Here is a 9,602-nt window from a genome sequence, read left to right as displayed (position 1 = left end):
CTCCCAGTGCACTTCTTTGCACTTTGCTTAATTCAAAAGCTCCTTGTTCAGGCAAGTGGACCTTCTGAAGTTCCTGGTCCCACTGCCCAACAGGACAGTTTGCTCCTCAGCCCTCAGTATTTTCTTCAAAAATTAGCCAGCTTATGGGCAGCTTTTTCCCTTGTGGCAGCTTCCAAGGCAACTCTTCCAAGTAATTCCCTGAACAAGCCCAGATCTGCTCTCCTGAAGTAGAGTCCTGATCCTGCAGCTTGCCAGCCCAGTCTTCTTCCAGAGCCTGAACCCAGTCACCTCAGGATGAGGAGGTAGCCCCATGGTCTCAGCTGTCAGTTCACACACCATTAATGAGATTTCATTCTTATTATCATTACTCATGGTGTTTAGATGCAGACCAGCATTAATATTCAGCATTTCAGTGCTAAGAGAAGAGGTGCCTTTCTGGTCAGTTCTCCATACACACTCACAAGTGGTTGTGTAATGCTTTACATCATCAGTGTACCAAAGAAAGCCTAAGCATCAGAGGTATAACACTAGCAACTACTACAAAATGTTAAAGGTTGGGCAAGAAAACAAACTATTATTAGGGTTTGAATAAAGGTGTTTCAACACTCACCAGGGTACCTGGTAGGGTCAGGGCCTGGGGACAACAGCAGCTCTGCTCTCCCCAAAGTATGAAGGGAAACTAAAGTGCCAGCATACTTTTTCTCACTGAACTTCCCTGCCCCAGGAGAAAGAAGCTTTTACATTACAGTATGGCCAGTTTTGCACCTTTCCTTTTGCTGCCTGGTTGTCACAACCAGTCCTTGAGGACCTCACTCTGATGGTTTCTGGTATCAGAAGGCTCCTCCTGGCAGATGCTGCTGAGGGTTACTCTGACTCAGAAGCCAGGGCCTGTGTGGTCTCCTCTGCCTGTCAGCCCTGCTCACCCTCCTCAGCCTCCTCCCTGCAAAGCAGTACAGAGCAGTGACTGTGTACAGCTGCAGTATCCTTCCATAGGGCTGCATCATTTTGCTGTCTTCCCTGCCAGGGATCACTGTTGCTGTAACTGCTTCTACCTGCTTTTATGCCAGGGTAAATCTGGGTCATATTTAATCTATTTTCTATGATGTAACTAGCTACACACATGAATGAGAAATAGGCTGGGTTTTACCCAGACCTCCTACCTAAAAGCTTGGTCTCAAGCTGCTTTCACAAATCTCCAGGAAGAGAGCTTTTGGTGGTGCCATGCTCCAAGAGGCAGCTCCTGTCCCTTGCTGCTGCTGTTGGAGACCCAACCTGCAGCTAGAAACCCAACTCTGCCAGCTTTTGCAATCAACTGACCTAAATATCTACTGGCACTTGCCAAGGCAGGTGATTAAACCCAAGGGGCTGCAGCTGACAGTTGTTCACCCCAGAGACTAATAGTTGGGGGCAGAATGTGTGGAAGCCCATGAAACTTCCCCACGGAAATCCACTGCAGCATAAACGGAAAGTAAAGAGAGGTGATGAGAGGTGTCGGGAAGACAGGCAGCCTTCTGCCTCCCAGGCAAAAGGTGTCTGCTGGGAGGATGGCATTGCCCAGGGCAAGGAGAGGCAGCTTCATGTAAGAAACGTTCCAAATGGCGGCAAAGAGGCTGGCCCCATAAACCTGCCTCAAGGCAGGGAGGTACGTGCCTAAGCATCAGGCACAGTCGTGTCCACTTTTCTTCTCATGCCTGTTAGACCAGTAGGTGCTTGATTACACCATGTAAAACAGGAATTTAGGAGCACTGGCTCTTCCTCCACTGGAGGAGCTGATAGCCCAGTTGGCAAGGGCTTCTAGGGATTGGGGATTCAATCTCCTATGAAAGGGGCTTGCACTTTATTGGAAAAGGACTGGAGAAGCACCCCTTCCCTTCTGAAAGGCGTGGTACCTTCTTTTGTCTAGGTTTTGGAAGAAAGGTTTCAGCACCTAATGTCAAGAGGAAGAGGGAGGTAAGGGCAGCGAATCCTGAGTGCAGGCTCATGTCTCCCTTTGTGAACATCTTAAATCATGATGATGGGCAGGATCCAGGCCCTAGAGCTGTCTCACACGTTTCCTGCTGGCCACCTTTGGGAGGTCCCTGCTTGGCACACTCATTCTGGGAATCCTGCTTTGGGGGACCCTTTGTCCCTACATGCCTCTGGCTGGCCTATAGTGCATATTTACAGAGTCCTATAAGGGACAGAGGTCCCAGCTTTGGCTGTAGCTGATGTTGGAGCTCCATGGCCTGGCACTGAGTTCCTCCATAGCTTCCCAGCTGGAGGCATGGATGAAGGAGCTGTTGGTGCTGCACCTTCACCCAAATGAGAACAGCCTGCCTCCAGCAAGACAAAGTAAATGTAGCTCTGCTCGGTCTGCTGCAGGCAGCTCCCTGTCCCCTACACAACCCCTGCACAACCCCACGCAATGCATGGCCTGCTCAGGGGGTTAGCACTCCACATCGCACCCTGCAGAGGCAATTGCCCTGGTGCAGAAGCTGCTGTGCAGCCTGTTCCAGGACAAAAGAAGGTAAGCAGGAAAAACAGAGAACTGTAAAGAAGTGCTGTGAGTTCAGGATGTGGGATTTCATCTTATCCACCCATCTCCAGAACTGGAGCAGGTTGTTCGTGGTATTATGGGCCTCATTCATGTTTACTCTGCTTTTTCAACATTGAGATATGACCATCAGTGCTTGTCAACAATATGTGCTCGCTATGCTGGAGTTATGTGAGCACGGTCAGTGTATAGCTCTGGGAATTACATGTTATCCATACAGGACACCAAGTTCAGACCAGCTCAGATAATTTTTCAGCAAAGATGCCACGTCCCTTTTGTAGCGTTCATTCAGCTGAGCCTGCACCAACACCTCAAGGCCTTGAGTTCAGGTTCTGCATTCCTGTCAGGACTGCAAGGAGATCATTTTCTCCTCCTTCAGCCCTTTTCAAGCTGGCTGACCACCTGGGGACTGAAATTTTACCAATTTTTCTCATGTTAATCCTGATGTCTGTATGGAATTTCAGCAGTCCTTCTGCAGTTCCACGAGCACGATTCACTTTTGGTCCCGAGCTGAGCCCTAGTACTGCTGGGTTGCAGGAAGGAACTTGTGTCCCTTGGCTCCCATCTAGGTTTCTGAAGATGTAGTTTTCATTCCTGTTTTTGCTGCACAACATTAAGCAAATGATCTGCAGTCAGGTTTTTCAAGCACTGAACATTCACCGGCAAAGCTCAGTCTTCAAGGCATGCAGGTCTTGCTAAAGCACTATGATGGAGAGGCAGATTTTAGTAGGAGATTTACGTTTGAGTTTTTTTGTGGTTTTTGGGTTGTTTGGGTTTGGTTTTTCTGGTTTTTTTGTTTGGTTTTTTTTTTTTGCCAGCCAGAGAACTGACATCTTAGAGCAGTCCAGCTCTCTGCTCTGCCCAAATGGGTATTACACTCTTCCTGCCCTGAGCCTGGCCTTCCTTATGCCTCAGTTTTCCATCAGTGAAGCTCCACTGCAAATTCTTCCTTGTGGTATTTGTAAGGGGAAAACATGGGCTTTTGAGGCAGTGAGCCTTGTGAACTAATGTTAGGGAATGTCCTGGTCACTGGAACCAGATGGTTGCTGCTGTTAAACTGCTTGAATACTCCCTGGCATGCAAAAAACTTTCCAGGTGTAGTTCAGGACCAACGACAGGCCAGGGACCTTTCCTGACAAGGTGCTGTGTTTCTGAGGCTGAGAGAGTTTAATGGGCAGAAGGTGGGTTGGCCTCAGTGCCTTAGGTTGGTTCGAAGTGTCTCTGATGTACCCATAAAAATGTCACCCCAGATTCTACAGGGCAGGAGAACCAGAGAAAAGAAAATGCATAATATAAGCACTGCTATTTGAGAGGCTGGTGTTTTAATTTATTTCACCGATGGGTGAAGAAGTCATATGGTTAATCCTATACATAAACATGCACACATCACTCGCAGAATATGAAATAATACTCAGTCAAAAACACAAGTTTAGACTTTGTTGGTTTGAATGCTAATCTCAGGCTTTCCTGAATGTAATTGTTATTTGTAAGTGTTCTCAAACACTTCAGAAAAAAACATTTTTATGTGTGAGTTGTCTGCAAATGTTCATTTTGACAAGTTGCTGTCTGTTACTGGTATTGGACTAGTCACACAGTGTATCTTATGTTCCCTAACTGGATGACAAGCTTGTAAAACAGAAGAATAGCAAGTGACAGATACTAGCATGATTTCTGGTTATTTTTTATAGTTCCTTATTTCATGGGCAGTGGAAGCTGTATGAATATCATGAACAGGATATTAGGATTGAGGAAGTTATTGGAAAATATGCCACCAGTGGCTAACCTTGTCAGAAAATGAAAGGCTGAATGATGAATCAGGTAGCTTCCCTTCATACAATTAGCATTCAGTTGCTGAGATGTACAAGGAAAGGTTTAAAGGAAATAATGGGTAGGACTAGTAAGATTTGATATGTGAAAGGCTTGTCTAAAAACTCATGGCATATCAGAGAAAATGTTTCACAGATGTTTCACTCATATTTAAACACAGGGGAGAAAAAAGGGAAATATCCTTAAAGCTCAAAACAACAACCTAACAGCCCAGAGGCTAATAATCTTGCCTTCTCAAGATGTTCTCCATACCACTCTTTTTCCACTCTAATGAATTCAACACAGTTTCAAGCTAAGACAACAATCATACAGAAGCATCTTGTTCTCAGGAACTTCTACCTACCATGTACACAGCAAGCACCTGGTGTCCCAATTAATTCCTGCACAGAACTGCAATAATTAACCATCTGATTCCTGGATTACAGCTCAGTGCAAATTATCAGTCTAACAAGCAAGCATATGCCATCCATCAACCAAACAAGCTATTTGAATCAATTACAAGAGTACAAACAGCTCAGAATTTTAACTGCTTTTTAAAAATATATTTACGAATAAAAATTATGCAAAAACCATTTATGTTTAGCTAAAAGGATTATAATTTGTCCAAAGAGAAACTGCAATATGGGGTATGTGGCTTTGATAGCACTCTTTAGTCACAAGAGGAGCCAAGAAATTCAGCAGGGTATTTAAAGGATGGTAGCATATTTCTCTGGAATGTCCTTTGCAGTTATTCCCCAGGCTCAGTTCTTATCTGATTAAGACTTCATGTTCTAACCTGGCACAATTATGCAAAGGGATTTTGAAGGTGAAACATGACCTTCAAGTCAACATATGTGTGGACCCAAGTTGAGATGTGATGCTAAAATAAAATGTTCATGTTAGTCCCCTTTTCCTTAAGGCCCCTTAAAAAGAAAATAGGCCTCCTTAAGAGGCTTTGGACTATGGCATCAGCACAAAGTGATGTAAACTGTCTGGCATTGGTTGGTCCAAAAGGTATAATGTTGTGGACAAGCTCTTATAACCTACATGGTAGTAACTGATTTGGCCTGAATTAGGTGATCAGAATAAGAAAACTACTACCACAGTTGAAAGGCAATACCTGTATTATCCACACAGAATAAGAAGCATTCTTCCTACCATCCATGCAACCAGGTTTCCTGGAACTAAGACTTTATGCTTCTTGGTGGTTTATGGGAGATGATGATCAGGTAAGAATAAACACAGATGTCAAAAAGGTTTTCAAATAAGTAAACTTGTGACCATAGTGGTGAAGAGCTTCGAAGAAGCTAAAACAAGCTAGCTGAAGGACAACACAAGACCCGGGAAATGCAATGCAGATAAATGCAAGAAAGTACCTGCTAAAAAGAAAAAAGCGGTGCCTGCCACACACTGCAGAGTCCTAAATGAAAACATTGACTCTGTTAAGACATGTGGGCATAACACTAGCTTTAGGCAGAGGCCAAATAAGCAGCACGTAAATGAAAAGAGAAGTTCTGCATACAAACAGAACATGGTTCGTGTGCTGCATCTCCCCTGCCAGCCCCACTGAGTGTGATGGGAACAAAGATAAAGAAAGCACCATGGGCCCAGCAACAAGGCCACCCTCCCTTTACTAGGCACACGTCAGCGATTTAGAAAGGACTTATGAGGCCCCAGTAAAGAGGAGGTCTCTCCTGTAAATAGTTTCAGTCCAACAAACACTTCCACAGGCAGCTCTTGAAGATGAGCAGTACAGGCTTAGCCAAGTGAAGGGAGTCAAATTTGTATATAAATTGTGAACAGAAGTCAAACGGAAAAAGACATTACCCAAGGAACTATTTCAGCCTCAGTGCTATCATTAAATTAAACTCTCATTAATCACTATGCCAACCATCCGAGTTTAAAGGCAAAATGACCCATTTCTGATGGGTGGTAGCAACTAAGGGACTGCAAGTGTCATGCCCTTTCCACAAAGGAAAGACACAAAGCCCTGAAAAGTACAAAATCTACCTAGGTTATCTGGACCTCATTCCAGCAACCGGTGCTAACTTTATCACCCCACACACTCAGCATGGAAGGACATGTCCACCTTTATCGGACACCCATCAGCTGAGGCAGAATTCACCTAACACCAATCACAGAGAAGCTGGGTGGCTGCTGTGTGTTGGCTGTCTCCATCTCCTCTGGAATCAATGGAGAGAGATAGGCACTCTCGCGGATGACTCACCCCCTCCTAAGTGAGGTGTCTAGAGTAGGTGGGATGACTCATCCTCAGGGTGGTCCTCTCCACGGATGTTCACAGGATCCTAGATCATAGCATAAATTATATGCCTGCCTTTCAGATATGCCTGTCTTGCACGACAAGATATTACTTTCTCTGTCTTCTTGCACATACTTATGACCTAGGACTTTTGGAGGAATACGCACTGTGTCTGGGACCTGATGCATTTAGTTAAGGCCTTATGTATGCTGGAGGATAAAACTATGAAATGGTTTTCACAACTTTAGACAAGTCATGCTTTGGTTATATCATATCTCAGACCCTTTCTTTCATGTGGTGGCAGTACCATATAGGCCAGTGTGAGAGTGAGGTCCAAATTCTGGCAGGTGACCAGTGTAGGCAGCATTACACTGGTTGTCATGTTCTAAACAGCAGTGCAGAACGTTTTATCATTAAGGTGGTAGAACATATGGGACAGTAAACACAGAACATTTTGACATCCTGTTCTGGGTTAGCTATCTTCCTGTGGGTCCACAGCATCATTAGCAGACGTGCTGAAGACTGGATTGTCAGAAAGTCTGTAGTTTTATTTAAGAGCTCATTATGTAAAGACCAACACTGAATACATTAGAATAGCTTAATAAGTAGCCATAATGTAAGGATTTTGTTTTTCTTGTAATATTAGAACCAAGGAAAAAGTTCTTACCTTAGGTCAGATACAGAGAGAAAACCAATAATTATCTGGAACCTGCACCAACAACTCAGCACGCCTGGGCACCTGTCAGGCAGATGCCTCCTCTCTGCTTGGAGACTGACTGAACTGCCTGCGCACAACCCAGAAAACAAAAAGCAGGACTTGGAAACAGCATTAGGATTTCCTTTTGGGGAAATCCAGAGATCTGCCAACATGCCATCTGGTATGCCACCTCTACTCTCTGATCTTTGTTAACACATCTCTGGATCAAAAGGGTAAAGTCCTCTGGAAGGCAAAAAAAGGTTTGACTTCATCGGTTATGGAGTCAGGCCACAAGGACGGGATCCAAAAGCTTTGCTTTGCATCCAGATGTGCTTTTGTTGATATCTTCCCTAAGGGGATAAACATCTTCCTGTCTGTCAGACTGTGGTTATGTTAAATGATTTAAAACCATGTCTCATAACGAACACCACTGAGAGCATCAGCTCTGTACAGCAGATGGCTGCAGAACATGAGTGCCCTGAGAAATCTGGGAGACAGTCCTGAGCTGTGCTTTTACGTTATCTGTCATCAGCTGACACCAGAAAACCTAATACATCACTTTGACACTGAGGGTGCTAAGCCTTCACTGGTGTAACAACCTAGCAGAGGTCCTGCCTCCTTGAGAAGTTTGGAAATGTGATTTCACTTCTTATACATACAGTGACCATTTTACACCTGTAAGAATAACTTTTGTGCATCTCATAGCTATTTTTTTTTTTCTTGGCACAATTTAACCTTTCTGGGCATCTTGGAAATCTGAAGGGGTAGATAAAATTGCCTGTCTTTCTGCAGAGGAACACAAAATGAGCGCTGTATTTCAAAACTGGTTAATAATGTTCATGGAGGGCTTGATTCCACCAAAGTTAGTCATGCTGAGTAGTTTCTCATTCTACAAGTAGCCTATTCATCTCAATTAGATTAGTCACAGCACAAGGAGAGCAGAATTGGACTCTGAATAATTTCAATTAATTTTCTGCTGTAAAAAGCACTATTAATTAATATTTCCCCTGTTTCCTCAGCATTTGGCAAATATGTTTTAATTATGCATAAATATTACTCATTTTATACATTTTCTCCCCATAAAACATATCTTGATGGTTTGTCAAATTTCACTTAGCTTTTTAATACAGTTTTTGTCTAAGCATAACTCACTGCATAATCTAAACAGAAATGTCAGCCCAGAGCAGCTCTACTCTGTTAAAATTTAGAGCACTTGCAATTAGGGCCACATTGCTTATGTACAGAATTAGGAGAATTACATGACTGATCTAATGCAATTACTAACATTTAGTATTATCTTTTCTATGTAGGAAAGCGCTTAGTCCTTTCATATTATCTTACCTACGTAAGCAAGTGCTAAGTTCTGTGTTTACTCCTTGTGGCTGAACACCACGCAATTCTACAACTGGTAAATCAAAACTCTCCTCCACTCTTTTATGCTGCATTTTTTCTACTTCTTTGTAGAATAAAATGTCCTTTTTTGATAAATATGGTGTTGGTAAATACATTGCAGAGTATCAGTATGCATGTATCTCTAAATATAGGTGAGGTGAGTGTTATGGCGAGCCTAAAGCATACGTATGGCCTCAGGATCAGAGGTGATGACTTTGCTCCAAAGGATAACTGGATGAAGGAGCTGTGCTTCTAGAAAGAGGTGCTACAGGTAGATGAAGTCCCTCCTTTGGGGGTAGTGCATCACCTACACCAAGGGTAGGAAGACAGGAGGCACTGGCCTCCAAAAGCAGGGATGGGAGGTTGTTCCTGCTGGCCCCACGTGCTAAGGGCTCAGTTTCTGTATCAGTGCTGATCATAAGCAAAGGTATAACCGGCTCAATGAAAGGTCCAGCATAAGCTTCCAGAGGGAAGTGGAGAAACATTCATCTGCCACCAACAGCACCAGAGGGAGATTGAAGAGACCAGGGCAGCCAGGTGAATTTTGGGTTTGAGGTTTACCAGCACCAGTCCGACAGAGACTTTCTGGACCATTTCTACAGATAGAGGTGTTCTGCAACTTGGTACTGCGGGGAAGGGGAGGGGGCACTGTTTGTTTGCCTGATCTGCTGCTGGGTAAATGCCAGTACTTACTGGCAGCTAGACAGGTTTCCGTCGGAAGTATCTTTAACTGAGGAAAATATCTGGCTAGCTCTGCCCAAGGGAGGCTTCTGCGAAAGCCTCTGGAAACATCTGAACAACATGTTCCATCTGCTGGCCCCTGTATCCACAGTGGTTTTAGGTGGCATTTGATGAGATCCAAGTCTGTGCTCGTGTCTAAGAGCTAGTCTTTGACGTGCTACAAGTGAGCTATA

This window comes from Phalacrocorax aristotelis, chromosome 2, assembly GCF_949628215.1.
Source record: "Phalacrocorax aristotelis chromosome 2, bGulAri2.1, whole genome shotgun sequence".
NCBI classification, from domain to species: Eukaryota; Metazoa; Chordata; class Aves; order Suliformes; family Phalacrocoracidae; genus Phalacrocorax; species Phalacrocorax aristotelis.
This window is presented reverse-complemented; position numbering follows the sequence as displayed.